This window comes from Sminthopsis crassicaudata, chromosome 3 (assembly GCF_048593235.1).
Source record: "Sminthopsis crassicaudata isolate SCR6 chromosome 3, ASM4859323v1, whole genome shotgun sequence".
Taxonomy (NCBI): domain Eukaryota; kingdom Metazoa; phylum Chordata; class Mammalia; order Dasyuromorphia; family Dasyuridae; genus Sminthopsis; species Sminthopsis crassicaudata.
Window position 1 is genome coordinate 550,844,978 of NC_133619.1, and position 22,697 is coordinate 550,867,674.

Consider the following 22,697-nt stretch of genomic DNA (forward strand, 5'->3'; position numbering starts at 1 on the left):
GTAACAGTATTGGAAGGAAGAATTGTCTTTATGCAGATGAGATAAGTAAAACCCAGAAAAGTTAAATGAGTTATCCAAAGTCAGCCAAACAATAAATAAAAGAACTCCTGCTTATATTCAGATAGACTGACCTCAAATGTAATTCTTTCCTCCTCAAGATAGCCCTTAAAAGATAGTTTTTCCTTGCTTACTACTTGTTATGAGGTATAAAAATAAGAAAATTTCTTAGTAACTGAGAAGGGATATGATAGACTTTGGATTTGATGTGGAAAGTGGAGAGAAAAAGGGGAAAATCATGTATTAAATGTCTATTATACACCAGACACTACTAAGTGTTCTATACATATTATCTGATTTGATCTTATTAACAAACATATGAAGTAGATGCTTCTTCCTTCCTGGTCCAGCTTTCTATTCATTCTATCCCATATCTGCCTATTCTTAGGATCAAATGTCATCTCAATGATTATCTAGTCATGTCACTTAGCTAGCTCACATCATCTCCCAGTTTTACTTTTCTGATCTGCAAATTTGAAAGAATAATGTATTATGAGTCTTACACGGCTGTAGTGAAGAAAGACTTCAACTTGGCTATGAGAAAAGCATTATAACAATTTGAATTGGTACATTTATTACAAAAATCATCCTAAATCCTGCAAAATTGATAATATAATTGTTATGATTTATTTCCTGTGGTGCTTTTAGATAGAAATATTAACTAGGAATAGCAGGAGGTAGTAATATAAAACATATCTTTCTTTGATAGTTATAAAAATATTACTAGAAAAATCACTATAATATAGTTTTGAAATTTGAACAGATTGGATTCTGTGCCCTCTTCTGCAAAATGGAGCAGCTGCTGTATTGATCCAATTATTCACTATTAAATATGCTTCTGCTTTCTGAAAAGCACCACCTTGCTCTGCAAAAGTGCGAACAGCATGAGCATAGGACCTTCCACATGGCATACCCTCAGGAAAGGAATTTTTGTTTAGTTATTAAGAACTAATACATTTGCTCATGAGTTCCAAGCAAGAGATAGAGTTAATGGGGAAATATGCCTCAAGCCCAGTAGTGAGAGGAAGACAAGACTCTGAGCCAGTCAAGACATGAGAGAGGGAAAGAAGGATCTTCTGCTATAATTATTGAAATGGGTAACTTCAAAAGGTTCCAATATGGAATCCATCTAGAGTGCCTTTTCTGAATATACCATATTAGAGGTGCAGATGGCCATGTTCGTTTGAGGAAAACAAAACTGAAGACTCAAAAGTCGATCGTTTTTGGATTAGCAGATTCTTAACTTCTTTTTGTATATTTTCAAGTTCTTATTGTAGATGCTAATTCAGAATTTCTTGCTTTCATTAAGGAGGGGAGTGATTTTTTTGGTGCAGAAAATAAGTAGTTTTGCCTTATTATATTGTCTTCAGGATTTGCTGTGCTGGAAAAAAATAAAATGTCCTGGCTGTGAAGATATCTGCACTTATTTAGGTTGCTTCTCTGATGGCAAGAACAGAATATAATCCTTCAGGTTGGTGACTTCTGCTAGAACCTGTCTAGCTTTCAGGAACTCAGGATCACTTCTATATCATGATAAGATATTGAAGTAGTAATCACATGTTAGCTCAAAAATACATCCTCTCTACAAGCATTGCATTTCTGGATACAATTGATGTTTCTAAAAAAAATAATAAAATAAAAAGTCCTCTATGGCTCTTTTCAACAATGAGATAATCCAGGCCAATTCCAATGATCTTTTGATGAAGAGAGCCTTCTTCACCGGGAGAGAAGACTGTGGGAACTGAGTGTGGATCACAACATAGAATTTTCACTCTTTTTGTTGTCTGCTTGCATTTTATTTTCTTTTTTATTTGTTTTTCTTTTTTATTTGCTTTTTCTTGTACAGCAAGTCAATCATATAGATATATATGCACATATTGGATTTAACATATATTTTACCATGTTTAACATATATTGGATTACTTTCCATATAGTGGAGTAGGTGGGAAAATGGATTCCAATGCAAGGGTTAATGTTGAAAAATCATCCATGCATATATTTTGAAAATTGCAAAGCTTTAGTAAAAAAAAAAAAAAGAAAGAAAAAAGAAAGAAGACAATAAAAATAAAAAGTCATGTTTTTCAATGAAGTATCAATATGCATGTTGACTTGCAGAAGGTTATAGTATATATTTCCCTATGCATTTTATAGTGACATTTGTGTAGCCTCGAAGATGGAGAACCTAGACCTCAGAAACTTACTAGCAGAGTAACCATGGCAAATGACATAATTTCTTTTAGACTCAGTTCACTCATCTGTAAAAATAGTGATAAGATCACCTATATACCATGGTTATTTATAATAATCAAATAAAATGAAATATATAAAACACTTTGCATACTTTGATGTTATTATCAGTCATTTTAGTCATGTCTGATTTTTGTGACTCCATTTGAAGTTTTCCTAACAATGATGCTGAAATGGTTTGCCATTTTCTTTTCTACGCATTTTCAGATGATAAAACTGAGGAAAAAAAGGGATAAGTAGCTTTTCTAGGGTTACACAGCTAATATATATCTGAGGCCAGAAAGATGGGAATTTCTAATTCCATGGTCAGTACTTTATCCATTGTACCACTTAACTGTTCTTATATACTTTAACATGCTAAAATTCTTTCTATTATTATATAAATTATCATAAATTCTAGCTATTATTTAAAACTATGGTTCCTTGAAATTCACAAGGTAAATATAAGTAGTCAAAACATGTAAACCAGCAATTAATTATTTGGTAACGATGATGTAACATAAATTGTCAAAGATGTGTGTAGTTGGAAAAAGAAAGAGGACTGATAGTGTACTGATGAAACAAAGGAGAGGGATACTATAGGAGTAGTTTGGAAATTTAAAATAATAAAAAAAATATTAAAATAGGAGGCTTCTATTGGGTTGCGTTATATTCTCTGGAAAATCTGCAGAAAGTCAAGAGCAAACCTTGTTCAGATGGAAAAGATGGACTGTGATTGCTATTGCCTAAAGGTGTAAACACATTGGTAATGTTTTCTAAGACCCTTTTCAGTTGATTCTCTAGGATTCCCTACATATAACATCATGTCACTTGTAAAGAATAATATTTTTGTTCTCATTACCTACTCTAATTCCTTCAATCTATTTTACTTCTCTTATTGCTAAAGCTAATAATTCTAATACAATATTCAATAATAGTGGTGATAATGGGCAGCCTTGTTTCACCCCTGATCTTATTTGGAATGCTCCTGGTTTGCTTCCAGCACATATAATGCTTTCAGATGGTTTTAGATAGATGTTACTTGTCATTTAAAGGATAAAATCTATTTATTTCTATGTTCTCTAGGGTATTTAAAAGGAATGGGTGCTGTATTTTGTCAAATGTCTTTTCTGTATCAATTAATATTCTGTTAGATTGGTTATTTATATTGACTGGTAATTGTCCTGATTTTGAACCAGTCCTGTGTTACTGGTATAAACCCTATTTAGCCAAGGTTTATTATCCTGGAGGTAAATTGTTATAATCTCTTTGATAATTTTCCCCCAAGGCAATTAGAGTTAAGTGACTTACCCAGGGTCACACAGGTAGGAAGTATTAAGTATCTGAAGTCTGATGATTTGAACTCAGGTCCTTCTGACTTCAGGGCTGGTACTCTATCCACTGCACCACCTAGCTGTCCTGATAACATTTTTTTAAAGATTTTTGCATCAATATTCTTTAAGAAAATTGGCCTATTTTTTTTCCTCTATTTTGGCCCTTTGACTTTAGGTATCAACACCATATTTGTGTCATAAAAGAAATTTGGTAGGACTCCTTCTTCCCCTATTTTTCCCAAATATTTTATGTAGTATTGGAATTAGTTATTTTTAAAATATTCAGTTGTAAATCCATCTGGCACTGGATATTTTTTTCTTAGGGAGTTAATTAATGGATTGTTCAATTTTTTCTCCTGAAATCAGACTATTTAAGTAATTTTTCTCATCTCTTAATCTGGGCAATCTATATTTTTTGTAAGAATTCATCCATTTTCCTTAGATTTTAAGATTCATTTGCATATAACTGGACAAAATATATCCTAATTATTTCTTTAATTCACCCTTTTCATTTTTGATATTGGTAATTTTTTTTTTCTTTCTTTTTTCTAATCAAATTAATTAAAGGTTTTTTTTTTAATTTTGTTGTTGTTTTTCACAAAAACAATTCTGAGTTTTTGTATTTGTTCAGTACTTTTTTACTCTATTTTTATTAATCTCTCCTTTGATTTTCATAATTTCAAATTTGATATTTAATTGGGATCTTTCTATGTTTTTTTTTTAGTTGCATGTCTGACATATTGATCTTTTTTTTTTATTATTATTATTTTTTTTATTTTACTCATGTAAAAATCTAGTGATATAAAATTTCCCCTTAGAACTGTTTTGGCTGCATTTCATAACTTTTGGTATGTTATTTAATAATTGCCATTCTCTTGGATAAATCATTGATTGTTTCTTTAATTTGTTATTTTATCTACTTATTCTTTAGTATTACATTATTTAGTTGCCAATTACTTTATGGTTTATTTTTCCATGGTCCTTTATTAATGTAGTTTTTATTGTACCATGATCTAAAAGTAATTAATTTACTATTTCTACCATTTTCCATTTGATTATGAGGTATTTATGCCTTAATACATGCTTTTTACTGAGTCACTCACTTCCATTTGTCCAGTTCTAATATTTAATAAATTGTTTTCTTTAGTTAGCTTTTTCTACCTTTTTTTTTTTTTGCATTTAGCCAACTGTACTTTTAAAGGAGTTGTTTTGTTCAATTATTTTTTCCCAATTCACCAATCCTATTTTTAATAAATTGTTTTACTCAGTATTTTCTATTTTATTAAATTTATTTTAGGAGTTGTTTTCTTCCATCGATTTCTGGTCTTCCTTTTCCAAGATGTTTTTTTTTTCCTCAAATATTCATAACTCTTTTTCAATGCTCTTATTTCTTTTCCCCACTTTTTCTTCTAACTCTTTTTAGATCCTTTTTGAACTCTTCAAATAGAGCCTTTTGAACTGGAGAGGAGAGTATATCCTTCTCTGAACCTTCACTTTCAGGTATTTTGCATTTGCTGCCCTCTTTTGGGTTTGTGTTCTAGCATTTACTGTCTCCATAGTAATTCTCTATGATCAGAGGGTATTGGAAATAAAAGTTTCTTCCACTCCTGAATCCCTCATATAAAATTTTTGATTTTCAAAAGCTTATTAATAGATTTAAGCTTTGTTATTACTGACTCCAATCATTTATTTTTTAATTATTTCATCAGCATGGGTCCAGCCTCTATAAAACTGCTTAACCCAGGCAAATCTTAATTGCTATTTGGGCCTCCAGAATTATCCACTAGGGATAATTCTCCTATTAGAAAATACCTTCTAGTACTACTCTAGACTCATTCTCTGACAAAAGAGGTACACTATATTTATGGGCACAGGAATTTCCTCAGTTCATTTCCATAACATGTGCCAAAGCTTTTCTCTTTCTTGGAATCTAAGAGCTTACAGTCAACTTTACCATTTTGATGAATAAGACAGTCTTTGTTCATTACTTCTTTTTGGAAAATAGGATGGTTTTGAAGAAATTTAAGGTCATTACTAAGGGCACTAACATCTGAATCCAGGCAAAGAAGGTGATGAAGAAAATCAGTTAAAAAAAAAAAGGAACTGGGATTATTTAACCTAAAAACCACTGGGAATACAAAGATACAGGGAGAAACTAGTTCTCTGCAAGGATTCAAAGAAGGGAAAGTGTTAGCCTCCTTTAACTTAATGACATAAGATGGAAGGTTTGCAAAAATTAAATATTTTGTTTGAAATTATGGAGAACCTTTAGAAATTATAAAGGTTTTAAAGATTGTGAAATGTATTACTTGTATTATTTAATGGCATTCTAATATCAATCCTAAGAGGTAGGTAGTATTAATTAACTAGTATTAATATAGGACTTTAAGGTTTGCAAAACACTTTACAAATATAAATTTATTTGATCCTCAAAAAAATACCTTGGGAATTGAATGGTTTTAATAACTCCATTTTCCAGATAAGGAAACAGTCAGCCATAGGTTAAATAAAGGAAAAGGACAAGAAGCATTTTAAGCACCTACTATGCTGTGCTATCTATATCTCATCAATATCATTTCCTTTGATTCTCTGCAACTTAGGTTCAATTATTATCTCCATTTTATAATTAGAAAAACTGAAGTTAAATGGTTTGCCCAGAATCTCACAGATAGAAAATATCTGAAACTGGATCTGAGCTCAGGTCTTCCGGATTCTCTATCTCAGCTCTATTTTCTATACCATCTATCTGCCTCATTACAAATACATTATTGCTCATAACATTTCCAAAGTGCATTTTGTTAGTGTTATCATACAGAATATTCATTATGTCCAAACTACAGGGAATAAAAATCTTTCAAAATACAAAGATCTAGTTAATGGAAAAAAGGGTGAAGCATCCCACTTGCCACTTCTCATTGTGCTATTAAAAGTGCCCCAAAAATGTTTTCAGGGATACTATAACAGGTAAGTTTACAAAGTAATTTATTTATAAAAATCTGTTATTTGACCAAATTATACAATATTATATTGTATAATTAATATAATAATATATATTAGATATAATAATATAAATATTATATTGTATATATTATATATATTGTATAATATATATTATATATAATAATATAAATATTATATTGTGTAATTAATAAATTATACAAATTATACAATATTCTGCAGAACTTTTAAGGATAACAGAATAATAACAGGAAAGCAACTTGTCATTTAACTCTTCTCATCTGAGTTCAAAAGAAAATGGCGAAAACAGAGAATTGTACATTTTCAAAGCTCTTTAAGAATTTAAAATGAACACATTATTATATTAGGTCCATTGTGGAAAAACTATAATTGCCAATGTATAGAAAAGAGAATTGAAGTCTGAAGACTAGATGTGACTTTCCCATAGTCACACAAGTCCTAAGTAAAATAGCTGCAATTTGATTCTCAGGAATCCTTACTTCTAGTCTTATATTACCTCTAATAATAAAAAAAAAAAAAATAAGTACAAATTTATATAGTATGTTGAGATTTACACAATATGTATTTACATATAAATGTGTTAAACATATGCACACATATCATCATCATCATCATCATAATTGCTGTTTTTATTACATAACAATATTTTAAGACAAGTGCTTTTACATTCTCATTTTTAGAAACAAAATAATTCAGGCAGTTAGGTTTGGTAAATAGAACAATGGCCTTAAAATGAGAGTGAAAAACTACCTTCAAACACTTCCTAACAGTGACTTGGGCAAACCAATCTCTGACTGCCTCAGTTTCCACAATTATAAAATAGGCACAATAATAGTGTCTACTTTACACAGTTGTTGTCAGGATAAAAGAGATAACATTTACAACCATTTAATTTTTTTACCTGGTATATTCTTTTCAAAAAATATCTTCCCCACTGAGATTAAAATGTTACCCCACTTTCCCCAAAAACTAAGCTTGTAAGTATCTGAGTGCAGATTTGAACTTGGGTGGGTCTTCCTCCCGCCAGAAATAACATTCAATCCACAATACCCCTGGATGCCTCATAAAAAGTTCTTTTCAGATATTATTGAAGTAAAATGAACAAGTTGACTTAGTATAGATGTTAGATCCCCTCAAAAAAGAACATGAAACTTGATCTACTCCTTAATCTTTCTCTTTAATTACAATTTGAGGCAGCTTATTAGATAAGCATTTGTTATTAGGAATGTTTACAAAAGTCTACTAAGCAGGATTTTCAAGTTTAGTCATGTTTCTCTCCCTGACCTCACTTTAGGAAAGGGATCTATGAAAGACCAAGCTATATCTTATTTAGACTGATAAAATATTAGAAGTCTAAAAGGACCTGAAATCTCATTTTACTTAAAAGGATATGCTCAAATCACAAGAGCAGTATAGGAATCAAAATCAGAAGTCTTCAAATCTAGTATTCTTTCCAATATGTCGTGTACTGGCCCATTGCTATTTATTAATCATTCATTGGACTTGTTTAATGATATACTTGATAGAACCCTGAGCCTGGAGTTAGGAAGTCCTAAATTCAAAACCAATCTCAGACATTTACTTGTTGTGTGATAATTGGAAAATCATTTGACCTCTATTTATTTGCATGTCTTTTACAAAGTTTTGAGTCATGAGGACAAATTAAATAATATTATTTTTAAACTTTATTTATTTATTTAGTATTTTTCTCCAGTTACATTCAAAACATTTTTATATTTGTTTTTAAAATTTTTGAGTTCTAGGTTCTCTCCCTTATATCTACCCACAATTAAGAAACTACATATGGCATTATACAAAACATTTCCAAAAAACTCAAGTTGTGAAAGAAAACATCTCCCAAATGAAAATCCAAATGAAAATAAAAACCCTCAAGAAAAAAAAAAAATTAGTTAAAATAGAGAGAGAGATAGAAATGGAGAATGCTTTGATCTATATTCATACACAATTAGTTCCTTATCTGGTAGAGATAAAATTTTTCACCATAAGTCTTTCAGAGCAGTCATGGATGATTGTACTATTGAGAATGGCAAAATTGAAACAATATGCATAAAGTACCTAACACTATACCTAGGATGGATTAAGTAGTTGCTATAAAAATACTGAGCAGTTAGGTGACACAGTGAATGCTGGGCCTGAAGTCAGGAAGATTTGTCTTCATGAGTTCAACTCTGACTTTAGACACTAACTCTGTGAGCCTGTTCAAGATTCCTAATCAAGTTTTCCTCAGTTTTCTCAACTGTCAAGTAAGCTGGAGAAGATGATTTCAGAACACTTCAGAATCTTTTCCAAGAAAACCTCAAACTCATGAAGAGTAGGATATGACTGAAACAATAAAACAGCAAATAAAAATTCTTATTTTCTTCATTCCTCCTTCCTCTTACTATTTCTACTCCCATTCCCCTAGCCTACTGTATGATATAGTAAGAGCATTGCAATTACAGTTAACATAACTTGGCTTCAGATGTGGTCTATACCACTTGCTAGCTGTGTGATCCTGGAAAGCTTCAATTCTCCTAATCCATAACATGAGAGAAATTGGAAGAGATGACCCCCTAATTTCCCATCCACACTAAATCATGATTTTTAAAAAGATTCCTTAAAACACACTAATGTAAGAAACTGATATGTCAAAGCAGAATCACTCATTTAATTAGATGCATAAAAGTGAAAGTGAGCTAAGACTGCAGAAATGATGGCACTTACATCTGAGGACCTTTTTAAAAGCCCCCCCCCAAAAAAAAAAAGGTGTCAGGCGGCTTTTGGGATCTTTGTTATTTAAAAACTAGTACATAGATCTCTCCCCACTCTCCTTTCTTTTCTACCTTGAAACCAAAGTTTAATTCCTTTGCTAAGTGGCTTTGGCATTTCTTCTGCATCTCTAACAATGCCTTATTTACTTGTCTTGTAATGACTTCCTGCTGCTTTTTCATCAAGTTGTCTCATCTGGAAAAGAATACATGTACTGCTTCTCCTAATTAAGGCCAACTCAAGTACTTTGTGGTCTCTAGTTCATTCAGGCTGCCAGCCATCAACTCAACTGACTCTGCCATGGCAGACTCAGCTCTGACTTATACACACTGTTGCTTAAATGGAGCACGTGGATTAAGGAGGAAGATTAAATATGTTTCTGGATAGAAGAGAAAAATTACCCAAATAGAGGGATATAAAAATATGCTCCAGGAAAAAGAACAGAGACAGAGACAAAAATAAACAGAGACACAGAGACACAGAGAGAGAAACAAAGACAGAGGAAGGGGGAGGGAGAGGAAGAGGAAAGGAAGGGAAAAAGAGGGAAAAGAAAAAAATGATAGAGAAGAGATCAAAGGAAAGAAAAAAAGAAGAGGAGAAGAGAGGAGAAGAAAGGAGAGGAGAGGAGACAAAGACAGAGACACAATGAGAACACTGGTTTCCAAAAATTGAGGGGAACTTGTGTGAACATTACAACAAAAGGCAGACTGAATTCAGATCATTTCAAGTTATATTTTTAAAGTTTCTTTTTGGTATATTAAGAATGGTGGGACTCCAAAGCAACAACAGCCACAAAACTCTCAAATAAATGACAAATACTGCAGTTCTTTTCCCTCAACAGTTTTACAATCTAATGGGGGAAAATAGAATTCACTCACATGTAAGTCAGATAGAAAGACCAAGAAAAATATTTGAGGACAGAGACACCTTCAACTGTGTGCCTATGTGTGGGGTTAAGTTCAAAGAATAAAGAAAAACAAACAACAAAACATAAAAACAAAAGTAACAATAAAAATGTCCCAAAAACTTTTGTGCCAAAAATTTGACATTGTTTTCTAACACTATGAACTATGAGTAGTTCTTGTTCTCTTGGTACAAGTTGTTTGTAGTGGTAATGGTGGTGATAGTGATGTTTTGCCCCCTTTTGTATTCTAAGAGCTTAGCACAGGGCCTATCATATAGGACACAATTATTAAATGTTTGCCAACAAGTAGATTTTTACAGCACCATCCATAAAAAAGCAGAGGAAAACAAAACAATAATATATAGTGAAATGGAAGTTTTAATTTTTACCTTTTTCTTTGTCCAATGTAATACAAATATTACATTACTAAGGATTCTCACTGAATTCTCATAGCACTTTCTTCTTTAAAAGGATTTACTTCCCCAGCATCCCAAGTATTTGAAAGTAAGTCTTGGTGAATTAATGGAAATATACCATGATTGGCTTATCCTAGATCACACAGCTAGTATGTATGAGAGGAAATATTTAAATCCAGTAGTACGTAAACCTCTTGAAGTCAGATTATTCTTAATCACTTTTTCAATTCCTCTACCTAACATCAAACAGTGCTTTGTGAGGAACACTCTGAGAGATAGATGATACCATGTTGTGTCTACATTATAGATGCAAGCAGAGAATCACAAAAGGAAAATAATCAACTCAAATGAAAACAAAACAAAACAAAAATATTAAATGGCAGGTAGGATGTACAACTAGACCTCCTGACTCAGTCCATTTCTCTTTCTACTATATTGTGTTGCCCTTTACATTCTGTCTGATATGAAGGGGTAGCATGGTAGGGAAACAACAACAGCAGGGATGATAGCAACATCATCACTGGATTTTGTGTCAGAGGCCTGACTTTGACTTAGAAGATCAAGATGACAGGGTCAAATGCTGAGTCTGCTACTTACTGTGTAATTATGTGATCCTTAAAAAAAAAAAAAAAAAAAAAAAAAAAAAAAAAAAAAAAGATAATGTATTTTTTCCAGATCCTCTGAGTTTCCTTATAAAGAAAATGGCAAGGCTGGGCAGTGGTGGGAGACAGAAGCCAGTGAACTTCATTATCTTTAAGATCCCATCCAGTTCTAAATTTATGAGAGGACTGAAGTGATATCCCAATTCTGTTGCTTATTATGTGACATTGGACAAATAGTGTTATTTCCTTGAGTCTCAGTTTCCTCATCTGTAAAATGAGGGGATTGGTCCAGGGATCTTTCTGATTCCTTCTAGCCACAAAACATAAGATCCTAGTAATAAAATAGCTAACATGTAGTTATCACTTCCACAATGTTACTTTCTCCTTTGTAGTTTTAATATATTATGAGCATGAGGAAAAAAATGGGAAATTTTGGGGATGTTTGAGGACAATACACAAGGTCAACAGATGACATAGAAAAAGTTTAGACACTCAGAAATACATAAAACACATATACTATGATATCATATCAACTCAAATTTTATAATAATATACTTTGAATCCATACAAGGAGGGAAAAAATCAGACTTATTTTCTGGTATAAAGATAGGACCAAAAAAGTTATACTCACTTTCTAGTTCATGGGGATACCACTCCCCTAAGTCCATCATGATGTGGAAGAGAAGACTGTACAATACTTTCCATTTTACAAAGCACTGTCTCATCTTAATTTCCTTAATACTATTTCAAAATTTTCATGGCATTGGGGAAGTCACTTTCTTTAGAAACAGTTCCACTAACAATAGTACAATATTGTACAATATCTGTACAATAACTGACAGAGCTAGAATTTGAACTCAAGTCTTCTGAATTATTAAACACATAATAATTCCATTCTTCCCTGTTCTGAGCCTCTCTCTGAGAGGCCCTCTTCCTAGAAACAGATGAGCTGGCCAGATGTACACAGCTTGTCTACTACCTTGCTGCTCCAATAATTCTCATTATAGTAATTGTAGCTTAATGTTGCTATCATCTGTTGCTCAGAGGACACTTTAAAAAAAAAATAAGTTTAATTCCAATGTAGGTAACACATAGTCACAGGCTATCATATCCAAGTCTAGAGATCTAGGAAGAACTCCCACTTGGACAATAACTCATTACTGCCCATAACTTTCAGAGTCCAAAGGAAGAGAAGGGGGTTAATGGGCCTTGGGCTTTATTGCTTTCATAACAGAAAACAAACAGGAATTCCGTACCTAAGAACTGAACTGCTTGCTGTGAATCAGCAGCAGAAGCAATAGACATCTGGGGTTCAAATTTGCATGAGATGTAATTTTATTACATTGATGTCTCAATTTGATTAATGATAGGAACTGGGAGACAACACCATTTCCATAGAATATCTATTTCCTGCCGTAACATTTATTGGTACAGAAGAAACAGCCACCCAAAGACAGAGCTGGAAAATGGGCACCATGCATATAAAAGGTTTATGCTGTTGCTTTATGAACAAAATTGCTATTTACAAATATTACACAGCAGGTTCCTGTCCCTTTATGTGCAGAGATAATTCATGCTGGATCCATAAAGGTCTAAAAGGAATGGGTTTGCTTATCTCCATTACATTTTCAATTATTGGAGGGCCATGCCCACCAACAAAGCAGGGGATCCCGCCAGTTCTGGGAGCCCATGAATATTCACACATTCCCGCAAAAATGATTAATACTAGTAAGAGAGGCAAGTCAGCCACAGTCCATTTACAATGCGTTAGTTGAAAGTGATTATTCTCTACAAAGTGCAAACAAATGCAAAACATTACAGCACACAATCCTTCTGCCTTCCCAAGAGAGATATTTTTCATTCAGCTTCAAGGAAGATGGAAGAACTGAGGATGGGAGCTTTTAAAAGACAATGCAATACACTTCTGAGAGGCTCCTATAACATCCCCCCCCCACATTAGGAATTTTTTCAAAGCATAAAAACATTTGCCTCTTAAAGTCATTAAGTAATTTTACTGGAAAATAATCAATTACCTAGTCTGGAAGCTTGAATATACTGGGTTACATATCATTGTGGCCTAATGGATAAAACATCTTGCAGACTTAGACAGAAATGCATTTGATAGGTCAATGCTCCTACTAACTGTGCTCCCTTGCTTAAAGTGTAATCCGAATTATTTTTGCATATATTCTCCTGTAGCAGTTCTCTCCTTCCCTCCATACTTTTTGCATGGCATATGGATCAATGATTGGAAGTTGGGGTGGGTAATAATTATGAAATGAAGTAAGTGGTCCAAGAAAAAAATACAATTTGGGCATTTCATAAACTGTTAGAGCTTAAAGAGACTTAACAGCTTGAGAGTAAGAACACTTTTTTACAAGATATTGGAAGTAATAAAATGAAATATTCAAGCACATACAGGATGTTAGAACTGGAAGGGACAGAATATATATTATTAATCACATCTTATATAATAGTTGTTGTTTGGGGTATCTCAGATATAAATTATAAAAATTAAATGATCCATATTCACAAGGAGATTTTATTTGAATATAGAAAATAGTGTGTTAGAATTAAAAGGGAGCCTAGAACAGTGAATGTTATAAAACAGACCATAGAATAAAAGACTTTGAAAGAATGCTAGACCATGGATGAAAAAAACACATAACATAGAATGGGTCTTAGGACATACCTGGCAGCTATGACATCTGACAATATTGATAAATTCCTAATTCAAAAGGACTCCTTGATATAAAAGTATGGAGGATGACTTTTATACTCCACATTCTGATTTAAGCCTGTAGTTTTAGCTTTTTCCATTTTTCCTGTTCTAAGTAGAAGTAGTAGAGTCACTAATTCAAAACCCTAGCCATGGGAATCTTGGAGTATAGGAAGCAAAGGCAGATGTTGCATCTAGCCAAGTGACGTTCATTTGGCAAATAAGGTTCTGATGATGCTAGCCCAGCAGGATTTCCAATTTGAAGGTAAAGGTCAGGAATTCACAAATATATTTGTTTCCCTCAGCAACTACTAGTCCCCTGAATGTGAGAAGCTGCTCTTCTATTTCCCATAAAATATCTAATTATTGATTCAGAGATTAGGTTGGACCTAACCTTAGAGGATAAACCAATGTTATATATTAAATAAGACTAAAGGGGAAAAAATAAGTACTTATGCACTGCCTATGTGCCAGGCACTCTACTAAGCATTTTACAAATATTATCTCATGATCACAACTCTAGAATATAGATGTTGTTCTTATGTCTATTCTGCAGTTGAGAAAATTCAGTTAGATGAAGATTAAATTATTAACTCAGGCTGGCATAGATAATGTCAAATTGAACTTCATTCTTCTTAACTCTAGACCCATCACATTATCCACTGTACCACCTACCTGCTCTTTCAATCCTTTTCAGACTTTACCCTTGATTATTCAGACTTCTCTTCCCATCACTTCCCAGAAGCCTTAGATTTTGAATTATGGTCCTCAGTCTTTATCACTCTGGATGAACTCCCATTCCTACCTCTATCCATTCTCACCTTGTAAGATCCTTTCACTCTACTGCTTCTTAAGATTGGTAAGTTTCTCATAGACTTTTCATTTTAAGGAAGTTTCCAGGCCAGTCTTGTGCTCACCTTCATTTTTCTTCATATTCTATTCCTAAATCTCCAGACTTTTTACCTGGTCCAGCCTATCTTGATCTACCCACTGTTCATCTGCATCTTTTCTCCCCTTAATGTGATGAATTCTCCTATTAGAAGGTAGACTCTTTGATGGAAAAGTCTATCTTTTTTGCCTCTCCTTGGCCTCCCAGCAATTAGTACAGTCTCTGATATATAGTATTTAATAAATATTTGCTGATTGATAAATGCTTGATTAAATGACCAAGAAGATGATGGTAAAACTAGAATTGTGGGGAATCTTGACATGAAGTTAATAAGTGAAAGTGAAACATAAGGAAAAGAATACTAGCTTTAGTTTAAACTGTACCCTCACCTATGGAAGAATAAAATTTTAAAAGTTCAGAAAAACAAACATGGGTTAATAATACCCTAAGGTGCTACAAAAGGAGTCTGAAAAATTATGGCATGCTTTTAAGTGTGAAATTTGGAATACAAATTCTAAATATATCATTGATGAAGGAATGGTAGATCTATCTTAGTCATTGATATGGCTGCACAATGGGCAACTCAGATGATGAAATCATATAGAGAGATTAAAGGGCAGATAGTTAAGGATGAATAAAATAGAAAGGAACAATCTGGTAAGAATAATGTTAGGAAAACTAAAATTAATAAAGTGAATGTAAAATCCTCCATTTATCTGTTAAACCTTTTCATAACCAGGACCCTTCCAGTCTCTCTTATACATTTTACTTTTTTTCACATAATCTGGGATTCAGTGACACTAATGAGGAGAAAAATGCCTTAACAAGCAAAACTTGCCCAAACTGGAAAGGAGGTACAAAAGTTCACTTTGGAAAATAATTCCCTAAAAATTAGAATTGAGCAAATAGAAGCTAAGGTTTTAATGAAAAATCAGGATACAACAAATCAAAATTAAAAAAAAAAATGAAAAGATAGAAAAATGTAAATTATCTCATTGGAAAAGCAATATAGAAATAGAAATAGGAAATAGATACAGGAGAAATAATTTTAAAATTTTGGTCTACCTGAAAGTCATGATCAAGAAAAGAGATGATGTTTACATCATCGTTCAAGAAATTATCAAGGAAAACTGTCCCGATATCTTAGAACCAGAAAGTAAAATAGAATTGAAAGAATATACCAATGAACTTCTGAAAAAGATCCCAAGGGGGAAAAAAACTCCCAGGAATATTGTAGCCAAATTCCAGAATTCCTGCTTGAAGGAGAAAGTATTTCTATCTTCAGGAAAGGAAAAATTCAAGTATAATGGAACCATTCTCAGGATAACTGAAGATTTATGTTAAAGGACCAGAAGCTTGGGATATGATGTTGCAGAGAGCAATGGAGTTAGGATTACAACCAAGATTCAACTACACAGCAAAAGTGAATATAATCCTTCAGAGGAAAAGGTGGTCATTTTAGTGAAATGGAGAATTTTCAAAGCATTTGAGCTGAAAATAACAGAGCTGAATGGAAAATTTGATTTTCAAATACCAGACTTTGACAAAGCATAGGGAGATAATCAGGCAAGTGATATAATCAGGTATTTAATAAGATTTATCTGTTTATATTTCTACATGGCAGTATTATACGTATAACTAATTAGAACTTTCTCATAATTATGGCAGTTAGAAGTATATTAGACAGAAGGAACAGGTGTGAGTTAATATGAAGGCATAATATCTAAAAATTTATTAATTAAGGGGGAGTAAAAAACATACTGGGAAAAAGGGAAAAGGAGAAAGGAAACGGTGTAAATTATCTGCTATAAAAAAGAGGCAAGATAAAACTTTTATAAGGGACCAGAAGAGGTGGAAGAAAGTGAATCTTACTCTCATCAGAATTGGTTCAAAAATAGCATATATATTCAATATGAGTATAGAAATCTATCTTATCCTGAAGGAAAATATGAGAAGGGGGTAGATGATAAAAGAGAAGGCATATTGGGGGAGGGAATGGTCAGTAGCAACACACTTTTGAGGAGCAACAAAGTAAAAGAAAACAAAGAAGAAATGGGGGGGATATAATTAGCAATAGTAATGATAAGAAAGGATTTTAAAGCAAGTTTTTTCTTATAAGGACTTATTTCTCAAACATAAGGGGAAATTAGACAATTTGATAAAAAATAAGTCAAGCCTCAATTGATAATCAATATTTGATCTATGCCCAAAGCTCTAATTTGATCTAAGAATACCACTACTAGGCATGAATATCAAAAGATAATTTTTTTAAAGGAAAATGACTATATAAACAAACTATTTTCTGCAGCTCCTCTCTCAGGGCAAAAAAAAAAAAAAAAATAGAATCTGAGGAGATGCCATCAATTGGAGATGGCTGAATAAATTTTGGTATGTGTAGCTATAGAATATTACTGATGGGAATATGGGATGATGAGCAGGATGGTCTTAGAAAAAATGAAAAAAAAAAAAAAAAAAGCCTGGAAATTTTTCAATGAATTTAAGCAAAGTTAAATGTACTGTATACAGAGGGATATTATGAATACTGGGAAAAATAGAAAACAATATTCTGTGATAACCAGCTATAAATGACTGTGTTATTCTCAGCAGTACCATAATCCACTACTAATTTGAAGGATTTATGACAAAAAAATCTTATCCATACCCAGAGAAGGAACTGATTGTGCCTAAATACAAATTGAAGCTTTTTCTGTCTCTCCCTCTCCCTCTCCCTCTCCCTCTCCCTCTCCCTTTCCCTCTCCCTCTCCCTCTCCCTCTCCCTCTCCCTCTCCCTCTCCCTCTCCCTCTCCCTCTCCCTCTCCCTCTCTCTCTCCCTCTCTCCCTCCCTCTCTCTCTCCCCCTCTCTCTCCCCCTCTCTCTCCCCCTCTCTCTCCCCCCCCCCTCTCTCTCTCTCTCTCTCTCAACTTTGTTTTTCTTGAGAGCTTTATTTTTTTTTCACTGCGATAGAAGATCTATGTTTCTATGTTTTCTTTCACAGCTTGACTTTAATGGAAATGTTTTGCATAACCTCATATATGATTTCTTAAATGAGGGTGGGATAAGGAAGAGATCCTAAGACACAATTTTTTTTAAAAAAAGATGTATAAAAAGTTTTAAAATATAAGTGGAAAATGAATAAATTTAAATTTTAAAAAAGGAGTAAGTGATAGAAAATATGTAGCGTTTATAGGGCAAGGCTTGTTAAGGCAAATCATATGAAAGACAGAAGGCACTGAAAAGCACTGGAGGTATTGGTGGAAAGATTAGATGTGGAGTCAATAAGTGGTTTAATTCTTCTAAGGTGAGGAGATCTGGGTTCTGAAGGCCTAGGTTTGAAGTATCTCTCTCTGTTCCAAGTGGAATGAAAAGGAGCAATAGCATATCAGATGGCAAGATGCCTGGGTAAGTTTCAATATTCTAGTTCAAACCTTTTTAAACTGTGGGTCACAATCCCATAATGGATAGCATAACTGATTGTGGGGTTTATGAAATTGATTTATTATCAATCAATAATTATTTAATCTATATGCCTAATTTCCATACATAGGATTGTGTAAAAATTTATCAGGAAAAAAAAGAGTTGTGAATGGAAAAAGTTTAAGAAGCCTTGATTTAATTTTTGGATGAATGTCCGGGGGGATATTTTAAAGTCCCCACATTGTAAATTAGAGGCAGACCTGAGAAGGAATTTCATGTGTGCTTTGGGTAAATGTGTCAATAATACGAGAAGGATGAATAATATAGATTTTATTTTATTTCCATATTCTATACCATAAAAAATACCCCTTGAAGTTAAAACCTAAAAAGTGAGGATATAATTAGAAAACAAAAGAAATAACAAAAATAGAAATTTATACAAGTATTTGAAATTTATAATGTTTTATGTACTTTATCTTTTTGAGAACATCAAACTCTCAGCAGTAAATATACATCACCAGAATCAAACAGTATTGTAGGAGTTGACAGATATGATTGTTGAGCTGCAGCCAGTGATTTAAAAAAGGAAGAGTTTGAGAAAGGAGAACTGAGCAGAGAACAGTTATGAAGAGAGCAGAGGAGAAGAGGAGAGCTAGAAAAGTAATAAAAGTTCATTTAGATTTGGGGTGATTACCCAGGAAGGATGGAGGCACTGAAAGTCATTAAGTTGAATACTAGATTTAGGAAAAGTAAATCATAGGGTAAAATAGAGTAATATGGCATTATAGTGACAGAGAAAAATTTCCCATCATGGGTGTGGAATGCTTAGGGGTGATAGTTAAGTTCATTAGTATGGTCATCAAGATAATTTATGATTAAAAAATTTTTAAAAATACATTAGTTCAAGGATGAGTATGAAAAATTACTGAGGGACATTCTGAATATATGTTCTATTATTCTCCTTGGGATGTCAAGAGAGTGTGATTTAGACCTGAACAATTTTTTTATCTGCCCCACCTTCCACACTTCCAACAATTCCAATAATGAAAGCCATCTCTCCTCAAATTTTCCAAGGGATTTTTGACTGGTTCTCTCCTTTGCCCCATCATATTCTACTAGGTATAGGTATGACGACCAACTTTCTCCTATTCAAAAGTTCACTACTCAAGGAAATAGAGCATTTTCATCTCTCCCCTTCACCCTGCTCCTTTCATTATATCCCACCCTGTATTAATAAGGCACTTACAGAGCTTAGTAAATATTTGTTGAATTCATTGGTATCTCTAAGCTACCCACCTCTTTCCCCACCGAACTCTAACATTCTCTTAGTTTTTGAGATTTAGAATTTCAGATATATTTGAGGAAATGGCCTATTAGTTTATTTTAGGGTCACCCATGACAAATTCTACTGATACTTTAGGCATTGTACAGGGGCCAGCTCTCAACTGGAAGCTTCAAGTGTCAATAAGCTGGTGCTGATAATTGGTTGCCTTCCCCTGAGTTCCACTTAATAACTGCTCCACTGATTTTTTTCCTTTTTGAAGAGCATACTTGTTATTTCTGTTAGAGGACTAGTTCTGCCAAGGATGCAGTCTCACATCAGGAGGGTCAGCTAGCAGGCAGTCCTAAGTGAAGTAGTTTAAAGCTTTTTTTGATAAAGGCCAATAGTATTCTCTTCTTACTTTGGGAGATTGTTCTAATTTTTCACAACACATTAATGTGGGAATGGTATTTCTTTAAATACCATAACTTTAGTCTATTTTCATTGACTTGGTGAGGTGACAATAAGAGAATTATGCATTGGATTTGGAATTAAAGGGTCTAGAATCAAATTTCACTTTTATCCATATCAGTATGAATTTGATCAAAGCTCTTTCCTCTCTAAATATCAGTTTTCTAGATGTATATTGAAGGAGTCTGATTTTATGGCACCTAAAGTCTCTTTAACTTCTAAATCAATACTCGTTTAAGCTAAGTTAAAAAGATAAATTTTGAGTAATACTTAACTTCATTTCCTACATTCCCTATTAAAGACCATAAATCTCCAGAATGTAGTATGGTAGAGAAGTTAGAGCTAATTTATGGGAAACTCTACTCGAGTAGTGATAGGTTATTGTTTATCCATTATTTTGGTCTTATCTAACACTTTTTTACCTACATAGGGTTTTCTTGGCAAAGATACTGAAGGAGTTTACCATTTCCTTCTCCAGCCCATTTTATAGTTGGGAAAACTGAAGCAACCCAATATTAAATGATTTGTGTAGTATTATACAGATAATAGATGTCTGAGGCCAGATTTGAATTTAGGAAACTTAGTTTTTTTCTTATTCTAAGTCCTGCACATTATCTACTATATCAATTTGATGACCCATAGAGTGATATGTGTATTGTAGACACAAAAACAAAGCAGCAGACAGAACAATAATCAGAAAATTTCTTCCTGCCCAACCTCAAAAATCTTCTAATCTGATTTGGTTGAAATAGTGGCTCTTATTTTTCCTTTTTAAATCCCATATTGAATCTATTCTCTATTTACTATACAAGTATGTGAAACCATTAATGGTGGGAAAGTTTTCTTGGTCTCTGTTCTTAGGATTTATGAACTTTGACAAAGAAGCAAAAGGTTTGGAGAGCAAGCATGTAGTATAATAGATAGAATTTCTGGTCTGGAATCTGGAAGACTTCTCTTCTTGAGTTGAAATCTATCCTGAAACATTTACTAGCCATATGATCATGGACAAGTCATTTAATCTTATTGCCTTCAGTTTCCTCATCTGTAAAATTAACTGAAGAAGAAAATGTCAAACCACTTCAATATCTTTGACAAGAAAACTCCATATGGGATCAAGAAGAATGACCCATAACTGGACCACAAGTTTGAAAGAGAGACAGCAGATTTATTTTTTATACCTGTTTTCATTGCCACAATATCAAGAAATAAGCAAGCTAAACTAAATCCATCGATTATGAAAGAAAATGGGCTCTTCCCTCATTAAAGTAATGATCTATCCATGAAGATTGCTACTTTTGATGTTTGTGACTCCAACTGCATTTATATGTTTCTGATCACTTCATAATGCAAAGTGAATTGCTAAAGAGCTCATAACCATGTATCATTTCCCCCCTTTGTTGCCCCCTCTGTCTATTGAAACACCCACTTTAGTTCAGTCTTTAAATTTTTAGAGCAATCTTGCTTTCTTTCACTAAGAGCAATGTAATATGATAGGAATGCCAGATCACTAGAATTTGAGTCCAAACACATGATTCCAGCTCCAACTCCCTATTTATATTGTAACTATAGTAAAATGCTTTCACTGAGCCCTGTGTCCTTCATCTTTCAGAACCTCAGATCTCTCACTTAAAAATAGGAATACTATTATCTGTTTCATATTAGGGTGAGAGGTAAAACTTGGAAAAATGTAGCATGATAAAAAAGTGGATTGTTGTCAGCAGTCTCCTTCAAACATTACAGTACTTCCCCAAAAATATCAACTATCAATGATTGTGTTCTTGATTCACATCAAATCTGTATGTTATTTTGTTTTTCAGTTCTTTTTTATCAAAGATTTTTATTTACAAAACATAGGTATGGGTAATTTTTCAACACTGACCCTTGCAAAACCTTCTGTTCCAACTTCAACTGCAGAGAGAGTGAGAAAGCTATGTTATGATCTACACTCAGTTCATGTTTTTCAGTTCTTTCTGTCATGTTTGGCTCTTTGTGATCCCACTTGGCATTTTTCTTGTCAAAGATATTAGAGAAATTTGCCATTGCCTTCTTCAAATCATTTTGCAGATGAGGAAACTGAGTAAACAACGTTAAGTTGATTTACTCAGGGTCACACAGCTAGTAAGAATCAGAAGCCAAAAATTGAACTCAGGACTTACTGACTCCAGCCAGGCACTTGTCCACTATGCGACCTAGGTTTCGCTTTTTTGTATTTCCCTTTTCCTATGCCTATCTTCAGCTTCCATATAACTTGCCTCTTCCATCTTTGAGTCATTTAGTGACCATAATTAGGAGTCTAGCATAGCTTCAGATATATTCAGGTCCATGAAGGATATACTTAACCTTAATGTTTTGTTAAGAAAATAGAACATACAACCATAGGACCTTAGGCAAGGTATAATTCCCCTGTGAGCCTCAGTTTTTTTCATTTACAGGATGAGTATATTATAGGAGATGGTCTATATCTTTCTGATAATCTTTCTGTCATAGATAAAATATGTTTATATAAATCTTTCTTAGAAGAAGATATACAGGGAGTTAATGCTGGAGAACTACAAGGACCTGATGGTCAAACTTAGAATTTCCAAATTAGATGTCAACTTCCAGACAGACAAGAGAAAACACTTTGGATGCCAGAGATGGCTCAAGAAACAGCAGT

At 33.2% G+C, this 22,697-nt stretch overlaps 1 long non-coding RNA gene across 2 annotated transcripts in view; it reads right to left on the reverse strand.

Annotated features, from left to right (window-relative positions):
- Positions 1-22,697, reverse strand: part of LOC141563455 (uncharacterized) — a 1,961,515-nt gene that overhangs the window by 1,543,546 nt on the left and 395,272 nt on the right. The gene's annotated exons all lie outside the window — the stretch shown is intronic.